A 12,371-nucleotide genomic window follows, 5' to 3' on the forward strand; every position below is an offset into this window, starting at 1 on the left:
GGTGATAGGATGACTGTAGATAATATGACAGGTGATAGGATGACTGTAGATAAGATGACAGGTGATACGATGACTGTAGATAAGATGACAGGTGATACGATGACTGTAGATAAGATGACAGGTGATACGATGACTGTAGATAAGATGACAGGTGATAAGATAATATGACAGGTGATACGATGACTGTAGATAAGATGACAGGTGATAGGATGACTGTAGATAATATGACAGGTGATAGGATGACTGTAGATAAGATGACAGGTGATACGATGACTGTAGATAAGATGACAGGTGATAAGATAAGATGACAGGTGATACGATGACTGTAGATAAGATGACAGGTGATACGATGACTGTAGATAATATGACAGGTGATAAGATAAGATGACAGGTGATACGATGACTGTAGATAAGATGACAGGTGATACGATGACTGTAGATAAGATGACAGGTGATAGGATGACTGTAGATAATATGACAGGTGATAAGATAATATGACAGGTGATACGATGACTGTAGATAAGATGACAGGTGATATGATGACTGTAGATACGATGAAGGCAAACTTTTAAATATTATCAATCAGTTTAAAAAATATACATATCAGCCATCGTCGGGATGACCCTTCAGTGTCTGTGTGTGTTGCGTGTCTGTGTGTGTTGCGTGTCTGTGTGTGCTGTGTGTCTGTGTGCTGCGTGTCTGTGTGTGCTGCGTGTCTGTGTGTGTTGTGTGTCTGTGTGTGCTGCGTGTCTGTGTGTGCTGTGTGTCTGTGTGTGTTGCGTGTCTGTGTGTGTTGCGTGTCTGTGTGTGTTGCGTGTCTCTGTGTGTGTTGCGTGTCTGTGTGTGTTGTGTGTCTGTGTGTGTTGCGTGTCTGTGTGTTGCGTGTCTGTGTGTGTTGTCTGTGTGCTCGTGTGTGTGTGCTGCGTGTCTGTGTGCTGTTGTGTGTCTGTGTGTTTGCGTGTCTGTGTGTGCTGCGTGTCTGTGTGTGCTGCGTGTCTGTGTGTGCTGCGTGTCTGTGTGCTGCGTGTCTGTGTGTGCTGCGTGTCTGTGTGTGCTGCGTGTCTGTGTGTGCTGCGTGTCTGTGTGTGCGTGTCGTGTCTGCGTGTCTGTGTGTGTTGCGTGTCTGTGTGTGCTGCGTGTCTGTGTGTGTTGCGTGTCTGTGTGTGCTGCGTGTCTGTGTGTGCTGCGTGTCTGTGTGTGTTTGCGTGTCTGTGTGTGTGTCTGTGTGTGTTGCGTGTCTGTGTGCTGCGTGTCTGTGTGTGTTGCGTGTCTGTGTGTGTTGCGTGTCTGTGTGTGTTGCGTGTGTGTGTGTGCTGCGTGTGTGTGCTGCGTGTCTGTGTGTGTTTGCGTGTCTGTGTGTGTGTGCGTGTCTGTGTGTGCTGCGTGTCTGTGTGTGTTGCGTGTCTGTGTGTGTTGCGTGTCTGTGTGTGTTGCGTGTGTGTGTGTGCTGCGTGTGTGTGTGTGCTGTGTGTGTGTGCTGCGTGTGTGTGTGTGCTGTGTGTGTGTGTGTGCTGCGTGTGTGTGTGCTGTGTGTGTGCTGCGTGTCTGTGTGCTGTGTGTCTGTGTGTGTTGCATGTGTGTGTGTGTGCTGCGTGTCTGTGTGCTGCTGTGTGTGTGTGTGCTGAGTGTGTGTGCTGCGTGTGTGTGTGTGTGCTGCGTGTCTGTGTGTCTGTGTGTGTGTGTGCTGCTTGTCTGTGTGTCTGTGTGTGTGTGTGTGTGTGCTGCGTGTCTGTGTGTGCTGTGTGTCTGTGTGTGTTGCATGTGTGTGTGTGTGTGCTGAGTGCTGAGTGTGTGTGCTGTGTGTGTGTGTGTGTGTGTGTGTGTGCGTGTCTGTGTGTGCTGTGTGTGTGTGTGTGTGTGTGCTGAGTGTGTGTGCTGTGTGTGTGTGCGTGTCTGTGTGTGCTGTGTGTGTGTGTGTGTTGCATGTGTGTGTGTGCTGCGTGTCTGTGTGTGCTGTGTGTGTGTGTGTGTGCTGAGTGTGTGTGCTGTGTGTGTGTGTGTGTGTGCGTGTCTGTGCGCTGTGTGTGTGTGTGTGTGCTGAGTGTGTGTGCTGTGTGTGTGTGTGTGCGTGTCTGTGTGTGCTGTGTGTGTGTGTGTGTTGCATGTGTGTGTGCTGCGTGTCTGTGTGTGCTGTGTGTGTGTGTGTGTGCTGAGTGTGTGTGCTGTGTGTGTGTGTGTGCGTGTCTGTGTGTGCTGTGTGTGTGTGTGCTGAGTGTGTGTGCTGCGTGTGTGTGTGTGTGCTGCGTGTCTGTGTGTGCTGTGTGTGTGTGTGTGTGCTGAGTGTGTGTGCTGCGTGTGTGTGTGTGTGCTGCGTGTCTGTGTGTGTTGTGTGTGTGCTGCGTGTCTGTGTGTGCTGCGTGTGTGTGTGTGCTGCGTGTGTGTGTGCTGCGTGTCTGTGTGTGTTGTGTGTGTGCTGCGTGTCTGTGTGTGTTGCGTGTGTGTGTGCTGCGTGTGTGTGTGTGCTGTGTGTGTGTGCTGCGTGTGTGTGTGTGTGCTGTGTGTGTGTGTGTGTGTGCTGCGTGTGTGTGTGTGCTGTGTGTGTGCTGCGTGTCTGTGTGTGCTGTGTGTCTGTGTGTGTTGCATGTGTGTGTGTGTGCTGCGTGTCTGTGTGTGCTGTGTGTGTGTGTGTGCTGAGTGTGTGTGCTGCGTGTGTGTGTGTGTGCTGTAACGTGTCTGTGTGTCTGTGTGTGTGTGTGCTGCTTGTCTGTGTGTCTGTGTGTGTGTGTGTGCTGCGTGTCTGTGTGTGCTGTGTGTCTGTGTGTTGCATGTGTGTGTGTGTGTGCTGAGTGTGTGTGCTGTCTGTGTGTGTGCTGTGTGTGTGTGTGTGCGTGTCTGTGTGTGCTGTGTGTGTGTGTGTGTGTGTGCTGAGTGTGTGTGCTGTGTGTGTGTGCGTGTCTGTGTGTGCTGTGTGTGTGTGTGTGTTGCATGTGTGTGTGTGCTGCGTGTCTGTGTGTGCTGTGTGTGTGTGTGTGTGCTGAGTGTGTGTGTGCTGTGTGTGTGTGTGTGTGTGCGTGTCTGTGTGTGCTGTGTGTGTGTGTGTGTGCTGAGTGTGTGTGCTGTGTGTGTGTGTGTGCGTGTCTGTGTGTGCTGTGTGTGTGTGTGTGTTGCATGTGTGTGTGCTGCGTGTCTGTGTGTGCTGTGTGTGTGTGTGTGTGCTGAGTGTGTGTGCTGTGTGTGTGTGTGTGCGTGTCTGTGTGTGCTGTGTGTGTGTGTGTGCTGAGTGTGTGTGCTGCGTGTGTGTGTGTGTGCTGCGTGTCTGTGTGTGCTGTGTGTGTGTGTGTGTGCTGAGTGTGTGCTGCGTGTGTGTGTGTGCTGCGTGTCTGTGTGTGTTGTGTGTGTGCTGCGTGTCTGTTTGTGTGCTGCGTGTGTGTGTGTGCTGCGTGTGTGTGTGCTGCGTGTCTGTGTGTGTTATGTGTGTGCTCGTGTCTGTGTGTGTTGTGTGTGTGCTGCGTGTCTGTGTGTGCTGCGTGTGTGTGTGTGTTGCGTGTGTGTGTGTGCTGCGTGTCTGTGTGTGTTGTGTGTGTGCTGCGTGTGTGTGTGCTGCGTGTCTGTGTGTGCTGTGTGTGTGTGTGTGTGCTGAGTGTGTGTGCTGTGTGTGTGTGTGTGTGTGTGTGCGTGTCTGTGTGTGCTGTGTGTGTGTGTGTGTGCTGAGTGTGTGTGCTGTGTGTGTGTGTGTGTGCGTGTCTGTGTGTGCTGTGTGTGTGTGTGTGTTGCATGTGTGTGTGCTGCGTGTCTGTGTGTGCTGTGTGTGTGTGTGTGTGCTGAGTGTGTGTGCTGTGTGTGTGTGTGTGCGTGTCTGTGTGTGCTGTGTGTGTGTGTGTGTGCTGAGTGTGTGTGCTGCGTGTGTGTGTGTGTGCTGCGTGTCTGTGTGTGCTGTGTGTGTGTGTGTGCTGAGTGTGTGTGCTGCGTGTGTGTGTGTGCTGCGTGTCTGTGTGTGTTGTGTGTGCTGCGTGTCTGTGTGTGTGCTGCGTGTGTGTGTGTGCTGCGTGTGTGTGTGCTGCGTGTCTGTGTGTGTTGTGTGTGTGCTGCGTGTCTGTGTGTGTTGCGTGTGTGTGTGTGCTGCGTGTGTGTGTGTGCTGTGTGTGTGTGCTGCGTGTGTGTGTGTGCTGTGTGTGTGTGTGTGTGCTGCGTGTGTGTGTGTGCTGTGTGTGTGCTGCGTGTCTGTGTGTGCTGTGTGTCTGTGTGTTGCATGTGTGTGTGTGTGCTGCGTGTCTGTGTGTGCTGTGTGTGTGTGTGCTGAGTGTGTGTGCTGCGTGTGTGTGTGTGTGCTGCGTGTCTGTGTGTCTGTGTGTGTGTGCTGCTGCTTGTCTGTGTGTCTGTGTGTGTGTGTGTGTGCTGCGTGTCTGTGTGTGCTGTGTGTCTGTGTGTGTTGCATGTGTGTGTGTGTGTGTGCTGAGTGTGTGTGCTGTGTGTGTGTGCTGTGTGTGTGTGTGTGTGTGCGTGTCTGTGTGTGCTGTGTGTGTGTGTGTGTGTGCTGAGTGTGTGTGCTGTGTGTGTGTGCGTGTCTGTGTGTGCTGTGTGTGTGTGTGTGTTGCATGTGTGTGTGTGCTGCGTGTCTGTGTGTGCTGTGTGTGTGTGTGTGTGCTGAGTGTGTGTGCTGTGTGTGTGTGTGTGTGTGTGCGTGTCGTGTGTGTGCTGTGTGTGTGTGTGTGTGCTGAGTGTGTGTGCTGTGTGTGTGTGTGTGCGTGTCTGTGTGTGCTGTGTGTGTGTGTGTGTTGCATGTGTGTGTGCTGCGTGTCTGTGTGTGCTGTGTGTGTGTGTGTGTGCTGAGTGTGTGTGCTGTGTGTGTGTGTGTGCGTGTCTGTGTGTGCTGTGTGTGTGTGTGTGTGCTGAGTGTGTGTGCTGCGTGTGTGTGTGTGTGTGTGCTGCGTGTCTGTGTGTGCTGTGTGTGTGTGTGTGTCCTGAGTGTGTGTGCTGCGTGTGTGTGTGTGTGCTGCGTGTCTGTGTGTGTTGTGTGTGTGTGCTGCGTGTCTGTGTGTGTGCTGCGTGTGTGTGTGTGCTGCGTGTGTGTGTGCTGCGTGTCTGTGTGTGTTGTGTGTGTTCTGCGTGTCTGTGTGTGTTGTGTGTGTGCTGCGTGTCTGTGTGTGTGCTGCGTGTGTGTGTGTGTTGCGTGTGTGTGTGTGCTGCGTGTCTGTGTGTGTTGTATGTGTGCTGCGTGTCTGTGTGTGTGCTGCGTGTGTGTGTGTGCTGTGTGTGTGTGCTGCGTGTCTGTGTGTGTGTGTGTGTGCTGTGTGTGTGCTGCGTGTTGTGTGTGATGCGTGTCTGTGTGTGCTGCGTGTCTGTGTGTGCTGCGTGTCTGTGTGTGCTGTGTGTGTGTGTGTGCTGTGTGTGTGCTGCGTGTCTGTGTGTGTGTGTGTGCTGTGTGTGTGTGCTGCGTGTCTGTGTGTGCTGCGTGTGTGTGTGCTGCGTGTCTGTGTGTGCTGCGTGTCTGTGTGTGTTGTGTGTGTGTGTGTGTGCTGTGTGTGTGCTGCGTGTCTGTGTGCTGCGTGTTGTTGTGCTGTGTGTCTGTGTGTGCTGTGTGTGTGCTGCGTGTGTGTGTGTGCTGTGTGTGTGCTGCGTGTCTGTGTGTGTGTGTGTGTGCTGTGTGTGTGCTGCGTGTTGTGTGCTGCGTGTCTTGTGTGCTGCGTGTCTGTGTGTGCTGCGTGTCTGTGTGTGCTGCGTGTCTGTGTGTGCTGCGTGTCTGTGTGTGCTGCGTGTGTGTGTGCTGTGTGTGTGTGCTGCGTGTCTGTGTGTGTGTGTGTGTGTGTGCTGTGTGTGTGTTGTGTGTGTGTGTGTTGCGTGTCTGTGTGTGTGCGTGTCTGTGTGTGTTGTGTGTCTGTGTGTGCTGCGTGTCTGTGTGTGCTGCGTGTCTGTGTGTGTTGCGTGTCTGTGTGTGCTGCGTGTCTGTGTGTGCTGTGTGTCTGTGTGTGCTGCGTGTCTGTGTGTGCTGCGTGTCTGTGTGTGTGTTGCGTGTCTGTGTGTGCTGCGTGTCTGTGTGTGCTGCGTGTGTGTGTGTGCTGCGTGTCTGTGTGTGCTGCGTGTCTGTGTGTGTTGCGTGTCTGTGTGTGCTGCGTGTCTGTGTGTGTTGCGTGTCTGTGTGTGCTGCGTGTCTGTGTGTGCTGCGTGTCTGTGTGTGTTGCGTGTCTGTGTGTGCTGCGTGTCTGTGTGTGTTGCGTGTCTGTGTGTGCTGCGTGTCTGTGTGTGTTGCGTGTCTGTGTGTGTTGCGTGTCTGTGTGTGTTGCGTGTGTGTGTGTGCTGCGTGTGTGTGTGTGCTGCGTGTCTGTGTGTGTTGCGTGTCTGTGTGTGTGTGCGTGTCTGTGTGTGCTGCGTGTCTGTGTGTGTTGCGTGTCTGTGTGTGTTGCGTGTCTCTGTGTGTGTTGCGTGTGTGTGTGTGCTGCGTGTGTGTGTGTGCTGTGTGTGTGTGCTGCGTGTGTGTGTGTGCTGTGTGTGTGTGTGTGTGTGCTGCGTGTGTGTGTGTGCTGTGTGTGCTGCGTGTCTGTGTGTGCTGTGTGTCTGTGTGTGTTGCATGTGTGTGTGTGTGTGCTGCGTGTCTGTGTGTGCTGTGTGTGTGTGTGTGCTGAGTGTGTGTGCTGCGTGTGTGTGTGTGTGCTGCGTGTCTGTGTGTCTGTGTGTGTGTGTGCTGCTTGTCTGTGTGTCTGTGTGTGTGTGTGTGTGTGCTGCGTGTCTGTGTGTGCTGTGTGTCTGTGTGTGTTGCATGTGTGTGTGTGTGTGCTGAGTGTGTGTGCTGTGTGTGTGTGCTGTGTGTGTGCGTGTCTGTGTGTGCTGTGTGTGTGTGTGTGTGTGTGCTGAGTGTGTGTGCTGTGTGTGTGTGCGTGTCTGTGTGTGCTGTGTGTGTGTGTGTTGCATGTGTGTGTGTGCTGCGTGTCTGTGTGTGCTGTGTGTGTGTGTGTGTGCTGAGTGTGTGTGCTGTGTGTGTGTGTGTGTGTGTGCGTGTCTGTGTGTGCTGTGTGTGTGTGTGTGTGCTGAGTGTGTGTGCTGTGTGTGTGTGTGTGTGTGTGTGCGTGTCTGTGTGTGCTGTGTGTGTGTGTGTGTTGCATGTGTGTGTGCTGCGTGTCTGTGTGTGCTGTGTGTGTGTGTGTGTGCTGAGTGTGTGTGCTGTGTGTGTGTGTGTGCGTGTCTGTGTGTGCTGTGTGTGTGTGTGTGTGCTGAGTGTGTGTGCTGCGTGTGTGTGTGTGTGCTGCGTGTCTGTGTGTGCTGTGTGTGTGTGTGTGTGCTGAGTGTGTGTGCTGCGTGTGTGTGTGTGCTGCGTGTCTGTGTGTGTTGTGTGTGTGCTGCGTGTCTGTGTGTGTGCTGCGTGTGTGTGTGTGCTGCGTGTGTGTGCTGCGTGTCTGTGTGTGTGTGTGTGCTGCGTGTCTGTGTGTGTTGCGTGTGTGTGTGTGCTGCGTGTGTGTGTGTGCTGTGTGTGTGTACTGCTGCGTGTGTGTGTGTGCTGTGTGTGTGTGTGTGTGTGCTGCGTGTGTGTGTGTGCTGTGTGTGTGCTGCGTGTCTGTGTGTGCTGTGTGTCTGTGTGTGTTGCATGTGTGTGTGTGTGCTGCGTGTCTGTGTGTGCTGTGTGTGTGTGTGTGCTGAGTGTGTGTGCTGCGTGTGTGTGTGTGTGCTGCGTGTCTGTGTGTCTGTGTGTGTGTGTGCTGCTTGTCTGTGTGTCTGTGTGTGTGTGTGTGTGTGCTGCGTGTCTGTGTGTGCTGTGTGTCTGTGTGTGTTGCATGTGTGTGTGTGTGTGTGCTGAGTGTGTGTGCTGTGTGTGTGTGCTGTGTGTGTGTGTGTGCGTGTCTGTGTGTGCTGTGTGTGTGTGTGTGTGTGTGCTGAGTGTGTGTGCTGTGTGTGTGTGCGTGTCTGTGTGTGCTGTGTGTGTGTGTGTGTGCGTGTCTGTGTGTGCTGTGTGTGTGTGTGTGTTGCATGTGTGTGTGCTGCGTGTCTGTGTGTGCTGTGTGTGTGTGTGTGTGCTGAGTGTGTGTGCTGTGTGTGTGTGTGTGCGTGTCTGTGTGTGCTGTGTGTGTGTGTGTGTGTGCTGAGTGTGTGTGCTGCGTGTGTGTGTGTGTGCTGCGTGTCTGTGTGTGCTGTGTGTGTGTGTGTGTGCTGAGTGTGTGCTGCGTGTGTGTGTGTGCTGCGTGTCTGTGTGTGTTGTGTGTGTGCTGCGTGTCTGTGTGTGTGCTGCGTGTGTGTGTGTGCTGCGTGTGTGTGTGCTGCGTGTCTGTGTGTGTTGTGTGTGTGCTGCGTGTCTGTGTGTGTTGCGTGTGTGTGTGTGCTGCGTGTGTGTGTGTGCTGTGTGTGTGTGCTGCGTGTGTGTGTGTGCTGTGTGTGTGTGTGTGTGTGCTGCGTGTGTGTGCTGTGTGTGTGCTGCGTGTCTGTGTGTGCTGTGTGTCTGTGTGTGTTTGCATGTGTGTGTGTGTGCTGCGTGTCTGTGTGTGCTGTGTGTGTGTGTGTGCTGAGTGTGTGTGCTGCGTGTGTGTGTGTGTGTGCTGCGTGTCTGTGTGTCTGTGTGTGTGTGTGCTGCTTGTCTGTGTGTCTGTGTGTGTGTGTGTGCTGCGTGTCTGTGTGTGCTGTGTGTCTGTGTGTGTTGCATGTGTGTGTGTGTGTGTGCTGAGTGTGTGTGCTGTGTGTGTGTGCTGTGTGTGTGTGTGTGCGTGTCTGTGTGTGCTGTGTGTGTGTGTGTGTGTGTGCTGAGTGTGTGTGCTGTGTGTGTGCGTGTCTGTGTGTGCTGTGTGTGTGTGTGTGTTGCATGTGTGTGTGTGCTGCGTGTCTGTGTGTGCTGTGTGTGTGTGTGTGTGTGTGTGCTGAGTGTGTGTGCTGTGTGTGTGTGTGTGTGTGCGTGTCTGTGTGTGCTGTGTGTGTGTGTGTGTTGCATGTGTGTGTGCTGCGTGTCTGTGTGCTGTGTGTGTGTGTGTGTGCTGAGTGTGTGTGCTGTGTGTGTGTGTGCGTGTCTGTGTGTGCTGTGTGTGTGTGTGTGTGCTGAGTGTGTGTGCTGCGTGTGTGTGTGTGCGTGTCTGTGTGTGCTGTGTGTGTGTGTGTGTTGCATGTGTGTGTGCTGCGTGTCTGTGTGTGCTGTGTGTGTGTGTGTGTGCTGCGTGTCTGTGTGTCTGTGTGTGTGTGTGCTGCTTGTCTGTGTGTCTGTGTGTGTGTGTGTGTGTGCTGAGTGTGTGTGCTGCGTGTGTGTGTGTGTGCTGCGTGTCTGTGTGTCTGTGTGTGTGTGCTGCTTGTCTGTGTGTCTGTGTGTGTGTGTGTGTGTGCTGCGTGTCTGTGTGTGCTGTGTGTCTGTGTGTGTTGCATGTGTGTGTGTGTGTGTGCTGAGTGTGTGTGCTGTGTGTGTGTGCTGTGTGTGTGTGTGTGCGTGTCTGTGTGTGCTGTGTGTGTGTGTGTGTGTGTGCTGAGTGTGTGTGCTGTGTGTGTGTGCGTGTCTGTGTGTGCTGTGTGTGTGTGTGTGTTGCATGTGTGTGTGTGCTGCGTGTCTGTGTGTGCTGTGTGTGTGTGTGTGCTGAGTGTGTGTGCTGTGTGTGTGTGTGTGTGTGCGTGTCTGTGTGTGCTGTGTGTGTGTGTGTGCTGAGTGTGTGTGCTGTGTGTGTGTGTGTGCGTGTCTGTGTGTGCTGTGTGTGTGTGTGTTGCATGTGTGTGTGCTGCGTGTCTGTGTGTGCTGTGTGTGTGTGTGTGTGCTGAGTGTGTGTGCTGTGTGTGTGTGTGTGCGTGTCTGTGTGTGCTGTGTGTGTGTGTGTGTGCTGAGTGTGTGTGCTGCGTGTGTGTGTGTGTGCTGCGTGTCTGTGTGTGCTGTGTGTGTGTGTGTGTGCTGAGTGTGTGTGCTGCGTGTGTGTGTGTGCTGCGTGTCTGTGTGTGTTGTGTGTGTGCTGCGTGTCTGTGTGTGTGCTGCGTGTGTGTGTGTGCTGCGTGTGTGTGTGCTGCGTGTCTGTGTGTGTTGTGTGTGTGCTGCGTGTCTGTGTGTGTTGCGTGTGTGTGTGTGCTGCGTGTGTGTGTGTGCTGTGTGTGTGTGCTGCGTGTGTGTGTGTGCTGTGTGTGTGTGTGTGTGTGCTGCGTGTGTGTGTGTGCTGTGTGTGTGCTGCGTGTCTGTGTGTGCTGTGTGTCTGTGTGTGTTGCATGTGTGTGTGTGTGCTGCGTGTCTGTGTGTGCTGTGTGTGTGTGTGTGCTGAGTGTGTGTGCTGCGTGTGTGTGTGTGTGCTGCGTGTCTGTGTGTCTGTGTGTGTGTGTGCTGCTTGTCTGTGTGTCTGTGTGTGTGTGTGTGTGCTGCGTGTCTGTGTGTGCTGTGTGTCTGTGTGTGTTGCATGTGTGTGTGTGTGTGCTGAGTGTGTGTGCTGTGTGTGTGTGCTGTGTGTGTGTGTGTGCGTGTCTGTGTGTGCTGTGTGTGTGTGTGTGTGTGTGCTGAGTGTGTGTGCTGTGTGTGTGTGCGTGTCTGTGTGTGCTGTGTGTGTGTGTGTGTTGCATGTGTGTGTGTGCTGCGTGTCTGTGTGTGCTGTGTGTGTGTGTGTGTGTGTGTGCTGAGTGTGTGTGCTGTGTGTGTGTGTGTGTGTGTGCGTGTCTGTGTGTGCTGTGTGTGTGTGTGTGTGCTGAGTGTGTGTGCTGTGTGTGTGTGTGTGTGCGTGTCTGTGTGTGCTGTGTGTGTGTGTGTGTTGCATGTGTGTGTGCTGCGTGTCTGTGTGTGCTGTGTGTGTGTGTGTGTGCTGAGTGTGTGTGCTGTGTGTGTGTGTGTGCGTGTCTGTGTGTGCTGTGTGTGTGTGTGTGTGCTGAGTGTGTGTGCTGCGTGTGTGTGTGTGTGCTGCGTGTCTGTGTGTGCTGTGTGTGTGTGTGTGTGCTGAGTGTGTGTGCTGCGTGTGTGTGTGTGCTGCGTGTCTGTGTGTGTTGTGTGTGTGCTGCGTGTCTGTGTGTGCTGCGTGTGTGTGTGTGCTGCGTGTGTGTGTGCTGCGTGTCTGTGTGTGTTGTGTGTGCTGCGTGTCTGTGTGTGTTGTGTGTGTGCTGCGTGTCTGTGTGTGCTGCGTGTGTGTGTGTGTTGCGTGTGTGTGTGTGCTGCGTGTCTGTGTGTGTTGTGTGTGTGCTGCGTGTCTGTGTGTGTGCTGCGTGTGTGTGTGTGCTGTGTGTGTGTGCTGCGTGTCTGTGTGTGTGTGTGTGCTGTGTGTGTGCTGCGTGTTGTGTGTGCTGCGTGTCTGTGTGTGCTGCGTGTCTGTGTGTGCTGCGTGTCTGTGTGTGCTGCGTGTGTGTGTGTGCTGTGTGTGTGCTGCGTGTCTGTGTGTGTGTGTGTGCTGTGTGTGTGTGCTGCGTGTCTGTGTGTGCTGCGTGTGTGTGTGTGCTGCGTGTCTGTGTGTGCTGCGTGTCTGTGTGTGTTGTGTGTGTGTGTGTGTGCTGTGTGTGTGCTGCGTGTCTGTGTGTGCTGCGTGTTGTGTGTGCTGTGTGTCTGTGTGTGCTGTGTGTGTGCTGCGTGTGTGTGTGTGCTGTGTGTGTGTGCTGCGTGTCTGTGTGTGTGTGTGTGTGCTGTGTGTGTGCTGCGTGTTGTGTGTGCTGCGTGTCTGTGTGTGCTGCGTGTCTGTGTGTGCTGCGTGTCTGTGTGTGCTGCGTGTCTGTGTGTGCTGCGTGTCTGTGTGTGCTGCGTGTGTGTGTGTGCTGTGTGTGTGTGCTGCGTGTCTGTGTGTGTGTGTGTGTGCTGTGTGTGTGCTGCGTGTTGTGTGTGCTGCGTGTCTGTGTGTGCTGCGTGTTGTGTGTGCTGCGTGTCTGTGTGTGCTGCGTGTCTGTGTGTGCTGCGTGTCTGTGTGTGCTGCGTGTCTGTGTGTGCTGCGTGTCTGTGTGTGCTGCGTGTCTGTGTGTGCTGCGTGTGTATGTGTGCTGTGTGTGTGCCGGAACAAGTGGGCCATTCCCTGAGGAGAGAAAGACATGTGAGTAGCAGGTACAAAATAATGCCAGAAAACAAGACTAATTTGATAACCAATTCAATACATGACGTGCAACAGTTATCTCGTTAGTTAACTATCGCTAACTAAGTGTTAATATCGCTGTGCCTTTCCACACCCACCGTAGACAGCCTATATTAATCTGCTGGGGTTCCCCTCTAAACAGTAACCATGACAACTTTGACAAATATTGACAAATAACTTGCTGTGCATAGATCGCCCCTGAAACATTCATATTTGAGCCGTATAAACATGTCTACTTAGATACCTAGGCTTTGAAGTAGCCTACCTTATCCATTTCATCCCTGATACATTGAATGAGGGAATCATTCTATGAAGACAAAAGTATTGGGTTGTAATGTTGCATTATTGTATATCAAGGGTGGCAACCATCATCCAGGATACACTGTATCACTGCATTGTCGGAACTAGAAGCACAAGCATTTCGCTACACTCGCATTAACATCTGCTAACCATGTGTATGTGACA

This window comes from Oncorhynchus keta, chromosome 19 (genome assembly GCF_023373465.1).
Source record: "Oncorhynchus keta strain PuntledgeMale-10-30-2019 chromosome 19, Oket_V2, whole genome shotgun sequence".
Classification (NCBI taxonomy): domain Eukaryota; kingdom Metazoa; phylum Chordata; class Actinopteri; order Salmoniformes; family Salmonidae; genus Oncorhynchus; species Oncorhynchus keta.